Source organism: Capricornis sumatraensis, chromosome 17 (genome assembly GCF_032405125.1).
Source record: "Capricornis sumatraensis isolate serow.1 chromosome 17, serow.2, whole genome shotgun sequence".
NCBI lineage: Eukaryota > Metazoa > Chordata > Mammalia > Artiodactyla > Bovidae > Capricornis > Capricornis sumatraensis.
The window spans coordinates 47,901,184-47,916,114 of record NC_091085.1 but is presented as its reverse complement, the minus strand read 5'-3'; positions in this window follow the sequence as shown (position 1 = coordinate 47,916,114).

Genomic DNA, 14,931 nt, shown 5'->3' with positions numbered 1-14,931 from the left:
ACTATGTTTGGTGTATTGCTGCCATCTTTAATTTCTCTCCACACATTTTTAAAAAATCACTCCAATTTGACTTACACCCCCAGTACCCCAGAGATGCTTGGTTTCAAGGTCACTAATACGTGGTCAGTTCTCAGACAGAGTTTCTAATCTTTCTCTTTGCCATGTTTTGTTTTTTTCTTTTTCTTAGATTTCAGGCATGGCACTAAGATGGCTTGGTTTTCCACCTATAGTGCTATTCACTCTTTTTCAGGAGTCACCATGCCTAGTAAACACCTCAAACTTAAATGTGACAAAATGGACCCCTCCCCTGACCCCAGTACCCATCCAGCCTGCAGCCTCATGGTAAAGAATCTGCGTGCAATACAGGAAACCCAGGTTCAATCCCTGGATCCGGAAGATCCCCTGGAGAAGGAAAAGGCTACCCACTCTAGTTTCCTTCCTGGAGATTCCCTTGGACAGAGGAGGGTGGTGCACTACAGTCTATGGGGTCACAGAGTCGGACACAATTGAAGCTACTATAAATGCAAAAATAACACAGTTTTCTCATAAAAAGCTTGTACAGTACCCCATTCACAGCCCTGATCTGTCTCTCTATATATATTTTTTTTCTTTCATTTCCTCCATTTTTCTCTCATCTATTTTTCCTTCCCAGTGAGTATCCAACAGAGGAAGTATCTAGAAGGTGTCAGAAATACTGATCTAAAAATCCAGCGTCAGACCCACAGAAACCAACTAGGGATTCACCAGTCTCCACTTAAACATCCTCAGAAGCAGGGAATTTATTAATAGTTCTGATTGTGAGAACATTTCCTAATTGGAATAAAATTAAGCTCCTTACAACTTCCAACCACAAGTCCTGTTTTTGTTTGTGAGGCAAGCCCTGAATGATTATTTTCCATCTCCTACATGAAATCTCCTAGGGCACCTTGAAGCACATCCTCTATGATGGAGATTGTATTAGTGGGGACCTCAAATGAGTCACCTCACTTACTCCTCACAGCAATACATTCGGGGAGGTGCAGCTATTTTTCATCCTCACTCTACATTTTAAGACCTGGGGTTTAGGAGAGATAGGCAACTTGTCCAGGGCCCAGGGAAGGAAAGTGGTCCAGCTGGGATTTGATCTTGAGCTTTTTCCAATCCTGAGATTAGATTCTTACCTACTACACTGTGCTGTCTCTTGGCAAATTGCTAAACAAATAGAGCATTCAATGTCCCAGTCATTTCCTAGGGAAACATAGACTCTCTTATGGGGGTTTGAAATCCCAGGCCCACTGCTCACCATTTGGTGAAATTGAGCAATGTGTTTAGCTGCCCTGGGTACCATTTTTTCACCTGCAGCATGTGATGATCACATCTCACATACAGAGCCTTTATGGAAATCGGCTGAACTGATGCACTGGAGGACACTGGGCCTCTGGGGTTAAATTCACCTCTGCTCCTCACTGTCTTATCTTTGTTTTTCTCAGGCAATGCCTTCTCACCAAAACACATCAGGGGTCATCATTGCTCCTGCTTCACATATGGTTATGAGACTTAAAAGTGAAAATCTTCACAAAGTGTTTGTCACGTAGAAAGAGCTAGATATACTTGAGTTATTAATATCACTTTCATTACATAAACATCCGGCAACTACAAATACTAGCTATTATTAATATGTATAAAAACAGCATAGCTTATGGGACAGAAGACCAACTAGAAACATATAACCTAAAAACATCCAGAAAGTACAAAATTAAAGTTACACCAAGAGCAATGATATTGACAACAGAATTAAATGACTAAAATTGACTTACTTAAAAGCAAAGGCTCTCAAACTGAACTATAAAACCATAGCTATTTGACATTTAGAGAAATTCATCTGAAGTCAGATAGTACAGATATATTAAAAGTAAGAATACAGTAAAATATAACAATAATATTTACATTAAAATGCAAGGCCATAGGAAAAAGTACACAAATTATAGTCTCTATAGAAACTATAGGAAATATCATTAATAATACAAAGAGGAAATTTCTAACAAAACTCTACTGGCTTTTGCTGGGAAGCAAAACAAAATTCTGAAAATCTTTGCAAGTTGTTATTTCACTTAGTAATGATATTAACTAACATGTATAAAATTTTCTAAGATTCTAAGAGAATAGAATTTCCATATTTCTAAGAGAATATATGCTTTTCAACTACTCATGTAGTGTTTACAAATTATTTTAGGATACAAGGAACATTTCAAATTAAAAAAACAAATGTAAAGACCAAGTTTGATTATCATAATTTGATAAAATCTGAAAAAATGTTTTCATACATCAGAATTTATTTCTTATTATTTTAATAAAACAAGGAAACTCTAAAAGTTAGACAAGTTACATTTCTTAAAACCAAGTGAAAGATTTTGGGCAGATGCCAAGAACCTTTAATTTGATTTGACGTATACAGAAGTCCCCAAGATAAATTTTTTTATAATGAAGCAGAAGAGCTTTAGTTCTGGTGTTAGACGGTCCTTGTGCCCTGGAGGAAAAATGTTATATTTAGATAGGAACAAATTTATTCAGATATGAATCTCCAAAATATTCCTTTTTTTTTTTTTTTTTTACTGAAGTATAGTTGATCTACAATGTTGTGGTACCTTCACATGTACAGGCTAGTGATTCAGGTTTTTTGAAGATCATATTCCATTATAGTTTATGACAATATACTGGGTATAATTCCCTGTGCTATACAGTCAGTCTTTGTTGATTACTTATTTTATGGACATTGCTTATTTTATGGACAGCAGTTTGTATCTGTTAATCCCCAAGGCCTAACTTGTCCCTCTCCCTCTTGGTGACCACAAGTTTGTTCTCTATATCTGTGACTCTATTTCTGCTTTGTCAGTAAGTTCATCTGTACTGTTTTTCTAGATTCCACATATATGTGTTAATATACGATATTTATTTTTCTCTAACTTTCTTCACATTTTATGACAGTCTCTAGGTCCATCTAGGTCTCTGCAAATGGCATTATGTCATTCCTTTTAATGGCTGAATAATATTCCATTGTGCATGTCTTGTCTTACGTCTTCTGAAGCCTGGTGTCTATTGCTGGGCACCTGGGTTGTTCCTGCGCCTTGGCTGCTCTGATACCACCGATCCACCTTCTGTAACTGTCGTTCTCCCAGGACTGCCTCTTGTTATCTGTCCCTATTTCATTTACGGGATGATCTGCTTTTTAAAAGTATTTTCACTTTGAGAATTTGTGCCTTTGTTCCATTTGGGAAATTTGTGGGCTTTGTCTCTTGCATTATTGCAGCATCTCTCTTCTCTCTGTGTTGTCTTTTTGGAACTCCTCATACATATACGTGTGGGTCCTTCATGTGTTGTCTTTCACAACGAAGTCATCTTTCTTTTCTCTTTGACTATTGTTATTGATTTACTTTTAATCTGTGATATTTCCTCATCTTTATCTTCCAATTTCTTCAGTTTCTGTAGAGTAAGAGCCTACTGTCTGATTTCCATCTAGTCTTATTTTATTCCTGGCCTCTTGTTCTTGCATGTGGGTGTGTACTTAGTCATGTTTGACTCTTTGCAGCCCCATGGACTGTAGCTCACCAGGCTTCTCTGTCCATGGGATTTTCCAGGCAAGGATACTGGAGTGGGTTGCCATTTTTATTCCAGGGGATTTTCCCAACCCAGAGATCAAACCCTTATCTTCTGAGTCTCCTGTGGCAATCAGATTCTTTACCAACTGTGCCACTTATATATTATACATATAAATATATATATATACATATTTAATCATGAAAATGATTTTCATTTTCATTTACCACATTATTAATTTATAGCAAGTTTCACATTTTATTGTTTCAAATGATTAAAGCAATGATTTTCCTGTAAACTTTGGGTAAATGTGTTCTTTATATTTTAATTTAAATTTTTTTACTTCTTTGAGAGGAGCTTGTTTTTCACTGGAATCTCATGTATTGACTGGTTCTAAGGATGATGCCCCAAGGAAATTGAGTTATTTCCTCTATACATCCCAAAGTTATCCTAAGGACCACCTTATAGTAGTTTCTCAGCTAGGCAGTCTGGCCTTCTCAGATAAAGGTCAGCCTCCAAATCTTTGCATTGGTGAGGGGAACCTTTTTCCCGACCCCAGACATAGGAACTTGCTTGTTAAACACTGGGTGAGAGCTAGATATTTCATTTCCACCTTTCACTGAAGCGTCAGGTTTCTACAGCCCAGCATTTATGAAAGAATGCTTTTCTTGAGGAGCTCTGAATCTTTTCCTCGTACAGTCCCTGCATTGCTATTAAAATTCAAGTTCCATTTTCTCTTCGTGTGATAAGTAACCTCTGCACTTCCAAAGTCATGCTAACAGCTGATATGTTTATAATAAACAACAGCTCCATGCTTATTAAATTCCATTCCTTCTTACTTTTATCATCATATAATAGTAGTTACTTTACATTATATTTCAATACCATTGCCTAGGCATTTTCTTTTTTTTATGTTCTCAATGTTACATTCTGATAGAAAGACTTTATCAAACATTTCAGTCCTAATGAAAGAATTCTGCATTTTTTGATACTTTTTATGGATATTTTTTTCAGTCTTGCAGGAACTGAAAGCACCTGAGTAATTTCTTCTGCTTTCATGGATTTTAAATTTCATCTGTATTTTGACAATTCCCAATTATATTTCTAAGCCATTCATTCTCAGTCAGTGGTGGTTTACCCCTGAGGACATTTGGCAATGTCTGCAGACAGGTTGATCGTCAGAGCAAGACGGAGTGTCACTGGCATGTGGTGTGCAGAGGCTGGAGATGGCGCTGAACATTCTGCAGTCTCTAAGATGTTAACTGGGCCCAAAATCTCAAATGACACCAGTGTTGCAAGGCCCTGATCAGCTCACACCTCACATCTATGTTCAACGTCTCCACTCAAATGCATAATGACTTCTGTCAAACAAAATATTCTTTTTTTTTTTTTTTAATTCATCGAAGTTGTTTCTCACTGGATCGTTCCCATTTGAGTCAACGGCAACATAATGAACCTGATTACTCAAGTTAGAAACCTTGTGGTCATTCTTGAAAACATCATTTTCCATCTGTCAGATGGAAGATACACTTGAAACACTTTAAATTCACTGATTTTCCAACTCCACTCCCCATAATGGTTCACCATCTCTCATTGGAGCTGCTGAGTGGCCTTCTGTCCTGCCTCCCCTCCCTCCACATTCATTAGAAAAATTAAAATGGAAAAAGTCATGTTCAAGTTCAGAAACAGGAAAGCAGGACTCTGACCTGCCCAAACACTGTCTGGATTCCATGCCTACAAGGACAGCAAATCAGATGGAGTGGGTCTTAGAATTCTTGAGCCCCTGGAGGTCTAGTCAACTCCCAAGGTCTAACAAAATCCTATGACTCACAAGGTAAAACAAATAGCATTGCAAAAAGGTTCAAGTAAAACTAGAGCTGCATTTTTGCATGCAATTTTGATGATGATATCTGTTTGTGGCCTGGGATTATAAGCAGGAGACCCACAAACTGCAATTTGAAGTCTCACTCATGGGGTCGACCCTCCACTCAGAAAATTTTGCCAATTAGAACTCCAGATTGCTATTAACAAGGGACTTCACAGAGCTGTTTAAGGAATGTTGGTTGGCCCAATTTGGTGATGTATGTGCTATTACTTCTCTCTATTGTTTCTATTTATTTTCTTTTAATGACTGCATATTTAAATTAATTCAAATGATCGTCTATAAAAAATTAAAACTATTTGTGTGTGTAATGAGTGGTGCCTTTTGATAATGAATCCTTCAAACCTAAAGCAAAAGTAAAACTTTCAGGAAAACAACATTGCCTGTCTCCCACTCATTCTCCCCAGGGACCCCAGAGTGATCTCACCAAAGCTGGAATGTAATCCAAACTCGTTAGCAAGGCCTTTGGGTCAGAGGTGCATGATCTTGCTCTCTGCTCTCATCATCCACCTGCAGTGTCTCTCCCTCATTTGCCATATTTCATAAGAGCTTTATCTCATTTTATGGAGGACATGGAATATGTTTCCACTTTCAAGGTTCTGCATGTGCTGATGCTTCTGCCTGAAATGTTCTTCTTCCCATTCTTGGGGTAACTGCTTCTCAGTCCTCTGATCTCCAGCCTCCACATCCCTTCCTCTGGGGGCCTTCATTTCTGCCCTGATCAATAATATAGCTCTCTGCTCACAACTTTCACTGCAATTTTCAATGTTATTATAGATATTCTTCCCTAAAATATGCTCCAAAAAGTCAAGAACCGTATCTGTTTAGTTCACTACTTCTTTTTGGACTTGAGGATATGGCAAGTGTTCAGGAAATATTTACTGAAGGAATTAATTAATACATACCAGAACTTAACCAGGAGTGGTCACTTGTCAACACCAGCTGAAGAGTTTCTGAGGATCTTGAACTTAGAATGACTTCAAGATTTTGGTGTCTATGCCTGGACATTTGCTATGAAATGTTGTACACGGTTACTAAATAGTTAATGCATTTTATAATGTAGATATATATATGTACACTATGCACATCATAAATGCATGTGTTTATACATTATATAGGGCTTCCCTGGTAGCTCAGTTGATAAAGAATCCGCCTGTAATGCAGGAGACCTGGGTTCATTTCCTGGGTTGGGAAGATACCCTGGTGAAGGGATAAGCTACCCGCTTCTACTGTTCTATCCTGGAGAATCCTCATGGACAGAGGAGCCTGGCAGGCTGCAGACCATGGGATTGCAAAGAGTCAGACATAACTGACTGACTTAGCACAGCACAGCACAGCACAGCATACTTTATATAAACATGCATGTGTGTATTTAATGTGTATATATTGTATGATCTGTGTGTATTAAATATACTGTTGCTTGTTTTTCAGTCTCTAAGTCCTGTCCAGCTCTTTGCAGCCCCATGAACTGCAACACACCATGCTTCCCTGTCCTTCATTATCTCCCAGAGTTTGCTCTAACTCATGTCAATTGGGTCGGTGATACTCTCCAACCACTTCATCCTGTTGCCCCCTTCTCCTCCTGCCATCAATATTTCCCACCATCAGTGTCTTTATATATACATATCTATGTATATAATATGTGTAAACATAATATGTATGTTCTATGTATGTATAAACATATAGTGCATTAAATCTCTGTTTACGTATGCTATATGATAAAGCCTTTGGCTGTAATCTCAAAGATATTATTAACATTGGTGGAGCTGAATGCCACTGTGACATTGATGACATTTCTCTCACACATTCATCCATTTCCTAATACGTCAATTGTCCTGGTCCTAAAAAGCTCACTGATTTTCTTCTGGTTCATGAGGTCCTACACACCAAACTTTTACACCAATAGAATCACTCTATTTTTTAATACACCAATAGAATCACTCTATTTTTCAATCTTTATTTATTATGGATCAAAATTCAGCTTCCAAAAGTTTGCATTTTTATAGCATAAGTGTTTTGCTACTTCTAGCTTCAACTGGGAGCAAGTGAAACCAGGTGCTTCAAGTCCTTTTGCCAATGACATAGGGAAAGAGATAAATAAAAATAAATCAATGCTGTATGAATGAATGCATATCTTGATAGATGGAATTGATGGAGCTTTGTTTTCCAACAGTAGCCTCTTCTAAAATGGGTCTTGGACAGACCAGTTCTTCAGGTATTGCTTCTCATATTTACATATGGCATTGGAACAGATTTGATAGCCTATTGTCTTCATAAGAAAGAACATAATATTCTAAAACAACACCTTATCTCCCACACAAAACACTGGACTGAAGCCATGGATTTTATACTGCTCTGTGCATTACAGCCCCAGATAGCCCCCCGGCTATGAGCTTTGACATGGTTTCATGCTCATGATGAGATAGATGTCTGCCTGGAGAGGCCAGTGTGCCTAAAAATCTGCTCACGACAATAAAGGGAGAGATGTCTATTTTTAACTCTCAGTCTTCCACAGTCCTCAATGTAAAAGTTCCAGAATTCCACATAAACCAACCAGTTAGATACTGAATTGTTAAATATATAGTGGGGACTTAATATCATTTTTAAGAGTGTTGTCACTCATACAACTGGCAACAGGAATGCCAAAAAAAAAAAAAATGCTTCAATCAAAGCCATGTTAAAAAAAATTTTAAGTATCACTTTTTGATCATGAAAATAAACTTTTTTATATGCCTTTCAGTGAAAGTAAAAATCTGTTCCCAGAACAGAGCTAATTTTATATCAGTTTAAATCTGCTAATTGTTTTTTCAATCTCTTGCTTTAAAACACACTAACTAATCAGTTGAACAAAGCTCTAACTGGCTATTATATCTACTTGCAAACTAGCAAATTCAATTTTCGACATAACAACACAAAGTAAAATGAAGTGGAATGCTGTGATTTTAAGGGGGCTTTGCCCTCCTTTGTTCTGTGAACTTCCCCAGCTTTCACACCACAGTGTTCTCACAGCCCTTTGTTCAAACTCACAACATCGAATGTAAAGAATGGCTTTACATTGTGATTTTCTTACCCGAGGAATCCAAATGCATCAAGAAAAATGCTCATCGAGGCTTGGAACAGAAAGAGGTATTTATTTCACATGTGCCCAAGTTCTGTGTAACTCAGCATCATGGCAAATGGATTGAGATTGCAGTTCTGAGCTGAAATTCTCTTTATCTCCTGTGAACCAGGAAGTCCAAACATATGGACTAAGAAGATAACAATTTTAAAGAGTAGGTACCCATCTTGGAAAATAGTCATTGTCATTTCAATATGCTTGAGTAGAACCAGACATGAGAGGGACACTGAAAAACTTGAGTGGCTGACCCTTTTCTCAATTAGATGGCTATTCGACAATGTTTCCCCTTCAGCACCTGGCCAAGGTTTCAGTTTATCTCGGTGTGTATAAGTGATACAAATTCTCTCAGGGAAGTGAGTCGCTGTGACAGAGTGGAGTATCCTGGATGGACTTGTGTAGGCCATGTGGCCTGACTGTCACAAGCAGAGCTTGTAAAGTTGGGTAGATTTGGATATGAATCTCAGATTGCCATTTCCTGGCTGTCCTTGGAGAAATTATTAACTTCATTCTTTAATTTTCTCTTGTGTCAGATAGAGTGGAGAGGACTAAAGTAGACACCATTTTTTGAATTATATCATAGCATATATAGCAGCCTCAGGGTGTGAACCTGATATGGTAACTATCTTTTTTTTTTTAATTTTCGTTTTATATTGGAGTATATTTAATTTACAATATTTGGTTAGTTTCATGTGTATAGCAAAGTGATTCAGTTGTCCATTGTCTTTCAGACTCTTTTCGCGTACAGGGTATTACAGAATAGTGCCCTATGCTATATAGTAGGTCTTTGTTGATTATCAATTTTATATTTAGTAATGTTTATATGATAGTCCAATCTCCTAATTTTTTCTTCCCTTGCTCAATCTTTCCCTTTGGTAACCATGACTTTGTTTTCTGTGTCTGTGAGTCTGTTTCTGTTTTGTAAATAAATTTATTTATGCAATTTTTTTTAGAATCCACATATAAGTGATATATTTGTCTTTGACTTACTTCACTCAGTGTAACAATCTCTAGGTCCATCTATGTTCCTGCAAATGGTATTTCATCCTTTTTATGGCTGAGTAATATACCACTGTACATATGTGCTGCATCTTCTTTATCCAACTGTTGATGGACATTTAGGTTGCTTTCATGTCTTGGCTACTGTAAATAGAACTGCTATGAACATTATGTTGCAGGTATTTTCTGAGTTATGCTTTTCTCAGATATATGCCTAGGAGTGGGATTACTGTAATCATATGGTAGCTCTGTTTTTAGTTTTTTTACAGTGCTTCCATAGTGGCTGCCCCAAATTATATTCCCACCAACAGTGTAGGAGTGTTCCCTTCTTTCCACGCCCCCTCCAGAATTTTTTTCCAGCATTTATTATTTGTCGAAATTTGATGATGGCCATTCTGATTGGTGGGTAGCTATCATTATTAAATTAGGAGATCTATGTTGTTACAACCTTCTATAACTCACAGATTATCATTTTCAAAATATAAATGAAAAGTTGATACCAAATGAGCCTACATAATGACCAGTTCTCCAAGTGTCTCATTCTACTCATTATTTGCCTCTTTCTTTATGTCCTGCTCTTCTCCATTGATTCAAATGGTATCCAGTATTTATTCAAGAAACTTTCAAAGAGCTGAAAAATAAGACAAACAAGAGGTTTGTGAAAATATTCATTAGACAAAGCTGATTTAGCTGTCATTGTCCAGGCAGTAGAAATAAAACTATGCATTTCTTAAGAGAAACAAGATGAGAGGGGAAAAAAATGGGTAGAGTCTTTAAGGGAAGCAGAAGAACAGGACAGAATATCAAGAGCTATATCTCTGTATCTCAGAGAAAGAGGATAAATCTGAGTTAGTGGGAAAGGGAAAGACCCACTGGAGGTTTTACATAGATGAAATGGCTGCATATGGAAGAAAAAGATTCCAATAGTCAGACATTGCATTGAAGAGGCTTTTTACATAAAACAAAATAGAAGGTAGTGATTCTGCAATGCACTAAAAACAAAATGGAAAGAAAGGAATACAACTGATAATGGAGGAATAGATCTAAGACCCTGAAAGCTGTTGAAGTGGGTGACGTTGCAACAAAAGGAAGCAGGCTTACAGCAACTGGCTTCTTGAACTTTGCTGTCTGGTTCCCATTACTCTTTCTCTTCAAAAAATGTCACCCATTCCTTTCGAACAGAACATTTTGCCAAATATGCTATTTAAATATTGATTTTAGAACATTTCCTTGATCTGAAAGCATGCTACCCAGATTGGCATAAATCTAAGTTCTTTCTTTCCAGAGTCTTGTCATGATTTATTCGAGGAGTGTTTTTTTAACCAAAGATAAAATCGAAGAAGAACAGAGCATCAAGGGCACAAAACACACAATTCCTGACAATAAAGTGCATTGGCTGAAGCTATCATGAAGGTTATTTGAGATATTACACAAGAGATTTTGATTCATAAATATATCCAAACAATAACATGCCTTTTTAGTAGGAACAGTTGAAAAACAAAAAGAAAAGGCTAAAGGAACTCTATATAAAATTAGTTTTTCTTATGTGTGAAAAAATTAGCTAATGATTCTGATTTCTATTCTACCACATATAGATGGATATTAACCTTTACAGTTTCACGATCAAAGATTTGAAGAAGGAAGCTGCTGAAAAAAAGTGATCCCTTATTTTCCTCTACTAAATCCCAAGATCTAAGGCAGTGCTTGACACATAGTTGGCACTCAAGAAAGAGTTATCACATGAACAACTCAATAAAGCCTTAAAAAAATAAAGTTAAAAAATTATCTAGTCATCACAAGTTTAGAGCTAATCATACCAGAAAATCCTGAGATGTGGTTTAATCTCATGGTTTGGAGCACCCTCACTTAAATTAAAAGCTTCAATTCTGATCATAGTAAATCACTTGGTTTTGAATCAACTGTGAAATCAGCCTTTTCATCAAGGAAACTCCCACACACAAAAAAAAAAAAAGAAAGAAAGAAAGAAAAGTAATCTACCTCTTTATCTAGATTTATTGACCTGTGTGTCGTGTGTGTGTTTGTGTGTCCCTCAGTCCTTCTGAATCTTTCTCAGTGATACAAACTCAGGTGGCCTTCTCTGGTAAACAGTTTCCTTTAGAGATGACTACTGATGTGATGACTACAGGCACATAAAATGCATTTAAGCCAGAGCAGACTATTTCTATTGCATGGTGTTTCTGGAATATCTTTTCATGTTATCTCCCATAGCCATGACAGTTTTCTCAGAATGGTTAGTTAATTCCCTCCAAATCTTTATGTAATGGCCCACAATTATGTACGAAAATTACTTCAAAATTAGACCCATCCTGCCTCACTCCTTGATTTCTTTGTAACTAAGTAACTACCAGAGCTTTTAGATCACGTCTCCACATCCTCTCCCCCAACACACATTCCAGTCAACCCCAACTGACTCTTTTCTCAAATGATGCTCTTCTTTAAGAACAGAAAAACTCATTAAAAAAAAAAACATGGCAAGGGATAAAAGACATGTGATTCTTCTTCAGAAACCACTGAAAATGAATGAAGAAGATGCAAAAGGGAAAGACTGATGTGCTTAGTATAAAGCTATAAGATGACCATCACCAAAAGCAGAACGCAGAGTGCAGATTTCTTTGAAAATAAACAAGGGTCTAAGAAACCTAACAAAGAGAAAATGGGATAATACCACCAAAGACACTGCCATTTTGAAATCAAAGGGACAGAGAAAGCAGGTTAGAATGAAGGAAGGCTGTCAAAGTCACTAACTGCAAATCACAGGACTACTCAGCCTGCATGATTCTACAACACAGGACTGTGTAGCTCTTTAGTTATGAAGGTGCGCTCTTCGTCAAGAAAATGGAGCGATGATACTAAAGGTGACTCAGAGATAATCACAGCTGGTACTCTCACCACAGACTCGGGGGCCAGAACTAGATCCTTCTGCTTTCACTGGGCCAGGATGCCCTCCCAGACATCACATGAGCAGGACCCTTTCAGACAGCAACAGGGACAGAGCTGTGGGGGTGATGCTGCCACCTCGGTGGTCCCAAGAGGTGGGGCATAGAGTCAGGGAGGGTTATTCTCAAGACTTATGAGCCAATGAAAATCACCTTTCTAGGTTTTGGACTTGCTTGGGACTTTTCCCTCCTCCTTTCATCCCTATTTTTCCCTTTCTGAACAGTAGTGTCTAGCCTATGCTTGTCCCATCACAGTATTTTGGAAGCAGTTAACTTGCCTGGTTTCCCAGGTTCACAGCTGGAGAGGAATTTTGCTTCAGGATGAATCATAACTCAAGTCTCCTACACATGTGACTTCGATGACTTTTAAATAAAACTTTGAACTTTTGACTTTAGAGATGATGCAGAAACAATTTAAGACTTGAGGGTTGTTTGCGTGGAATTAATGCATCTTTTATGCAAAAAGGATGTGAAGTGTGAAAGGCTAGTGCTATAGAACGAATTGTGTCACACTTAAAATTCACGTGTTGAAGCCCCAACCTCATGTGATGGTATTTGCAGCTGGGGATCTTTGGGAGGTTTAGAAGAGGTCATGAGGATGGAGCACTCATGATGGGATTCGTTCCCTTGTGAGAAGAGACACCCAGGAGCTTGCTTCCTCTCTCTCCACCTGCACACCCCCAAAAGGCCATGTGAATACACAGCAAGGAGGTGGCCATCTGCAACCCAAGGAGAAAGCCCTCCCCAGATACTGGCCCCATTGGCACCGTGATCTTGGCCTTCCCCCTCACCAGTACTATGAAAAGTGAATTCTTGGTCTGTGGCATTTTGTTACGGCACCTCAAGCTGCCTAAGATAGAGGCCAAAACCCTAACCTAGATGTGCTACCCGGCAGATGAGGTTGAGATAGAGGTTAGGGAACAGCAGCTGTTGCTGAGGGTGGCACATGAGAATACACAGAGACACCTGTGCTCTGCAGCAGTGCTAGCCAGTAGACATTCTATAACGATGGAAACATCCTCCACCTGTGCTGATACGAAAACAGAGTATCCATTAAAGCACCCATGGCTACTGAACATTTAAAATGTTGCTAGTGTGACTGAGAAAATACAATTTTAACTTTATTTCATGTGAATTTTACTTGAAAAATTGCAGAAACTATGTCCTACAGTCTCTGAGAAAATTCTAAAACGCTTTGGAAAACTATTTCACCTAAAAAGATTTTAAAAAATTTTTAAATCAACACAGAATTAATATAGAAGTAGAAAAGGAAAACTGAGCTTTCTAAAAAGGAAATTTGAAGATAAATTCATCGAGAAGAATTAAGACTAATTAGAACCAGTAAGACATAGGATAGATACTGCTGAGATGAAGTCAGAGATAGAAACACCTTTGAGAAAATAGTAAATTTTGTGAAGGAAAAATATAGGGAAAATTAAGTGAATAAGGAAAGTACAGTTCAGAGGCAGATTCCATATACACATCATACATATCTCTTTATCTGAAAACCTAACAAATAGAACCAAGTAGTATTCAAATATACATTGTAAAAGTATTCCTGAAATGAAGGAAAATATAAATATGTTGATTCCTCGTGTTTTAGGAAAGTCTGATGTAGAATTACCAGCTTTAAAACATGTCTTTAGAATTTATTAAAATTAAAGAATGAAGAAAAAACACAATGTGCATCAAAAGTCACCTACAAGTTAGAAGAATCCAGGGTGATCTCAGAAATCTTATTAGTAGTGTTCAAAGCCAAATAATAGATTTGCAATGTCTACAAACCTCCAGGGGCATTTTGTTTTGAAAATAAAATATGAAATCCAAATTTCCTATCACCAGGCTCTTGTGTAAATACATCAATAAAACACTGTTATTCACAAATGAGGATGTCTCTGTGAATATAGAACTCATGAGTAAGTCTGTAATAATCATCTGATGAAGAAACGTGTCCGCAGAGAGATGAAGGAGGAAAAACAAAGACCTCAGGAATGCAGAAGCTATAATTGATGGCAGGCAGGAAATCCATGCACACAAAGCAATAAGGCACCTGTGAGAGGCGGAAGCTAGCAGGTAAACTGTAGGGAGATTAACAATGTGAGCATGATGATGCACATTTCAGAAGTTGGTTCATGAAGGAAAGAAGTAGGGGAAGAGCATCTAAGATCATGGGCATCTTCATCTGTCTTTGGAAAAAATCATGACGGGCTTTCTCAACTTGGCTTAGAAAAAGACCTAAATCAGAGATTTTTCTGTTGGTTGCAAGCATCAGAAAAACAATCAACCCAGATTAAGTGGAAGCAAAATGGTGAATCAATGAAAGATACTGAGCCATTTCAAGGAAAGAATTGGAAGGCATCTCCAGGGCAACAAAGGCAGCAGAAGCAACAGGACCGTGGGCACAA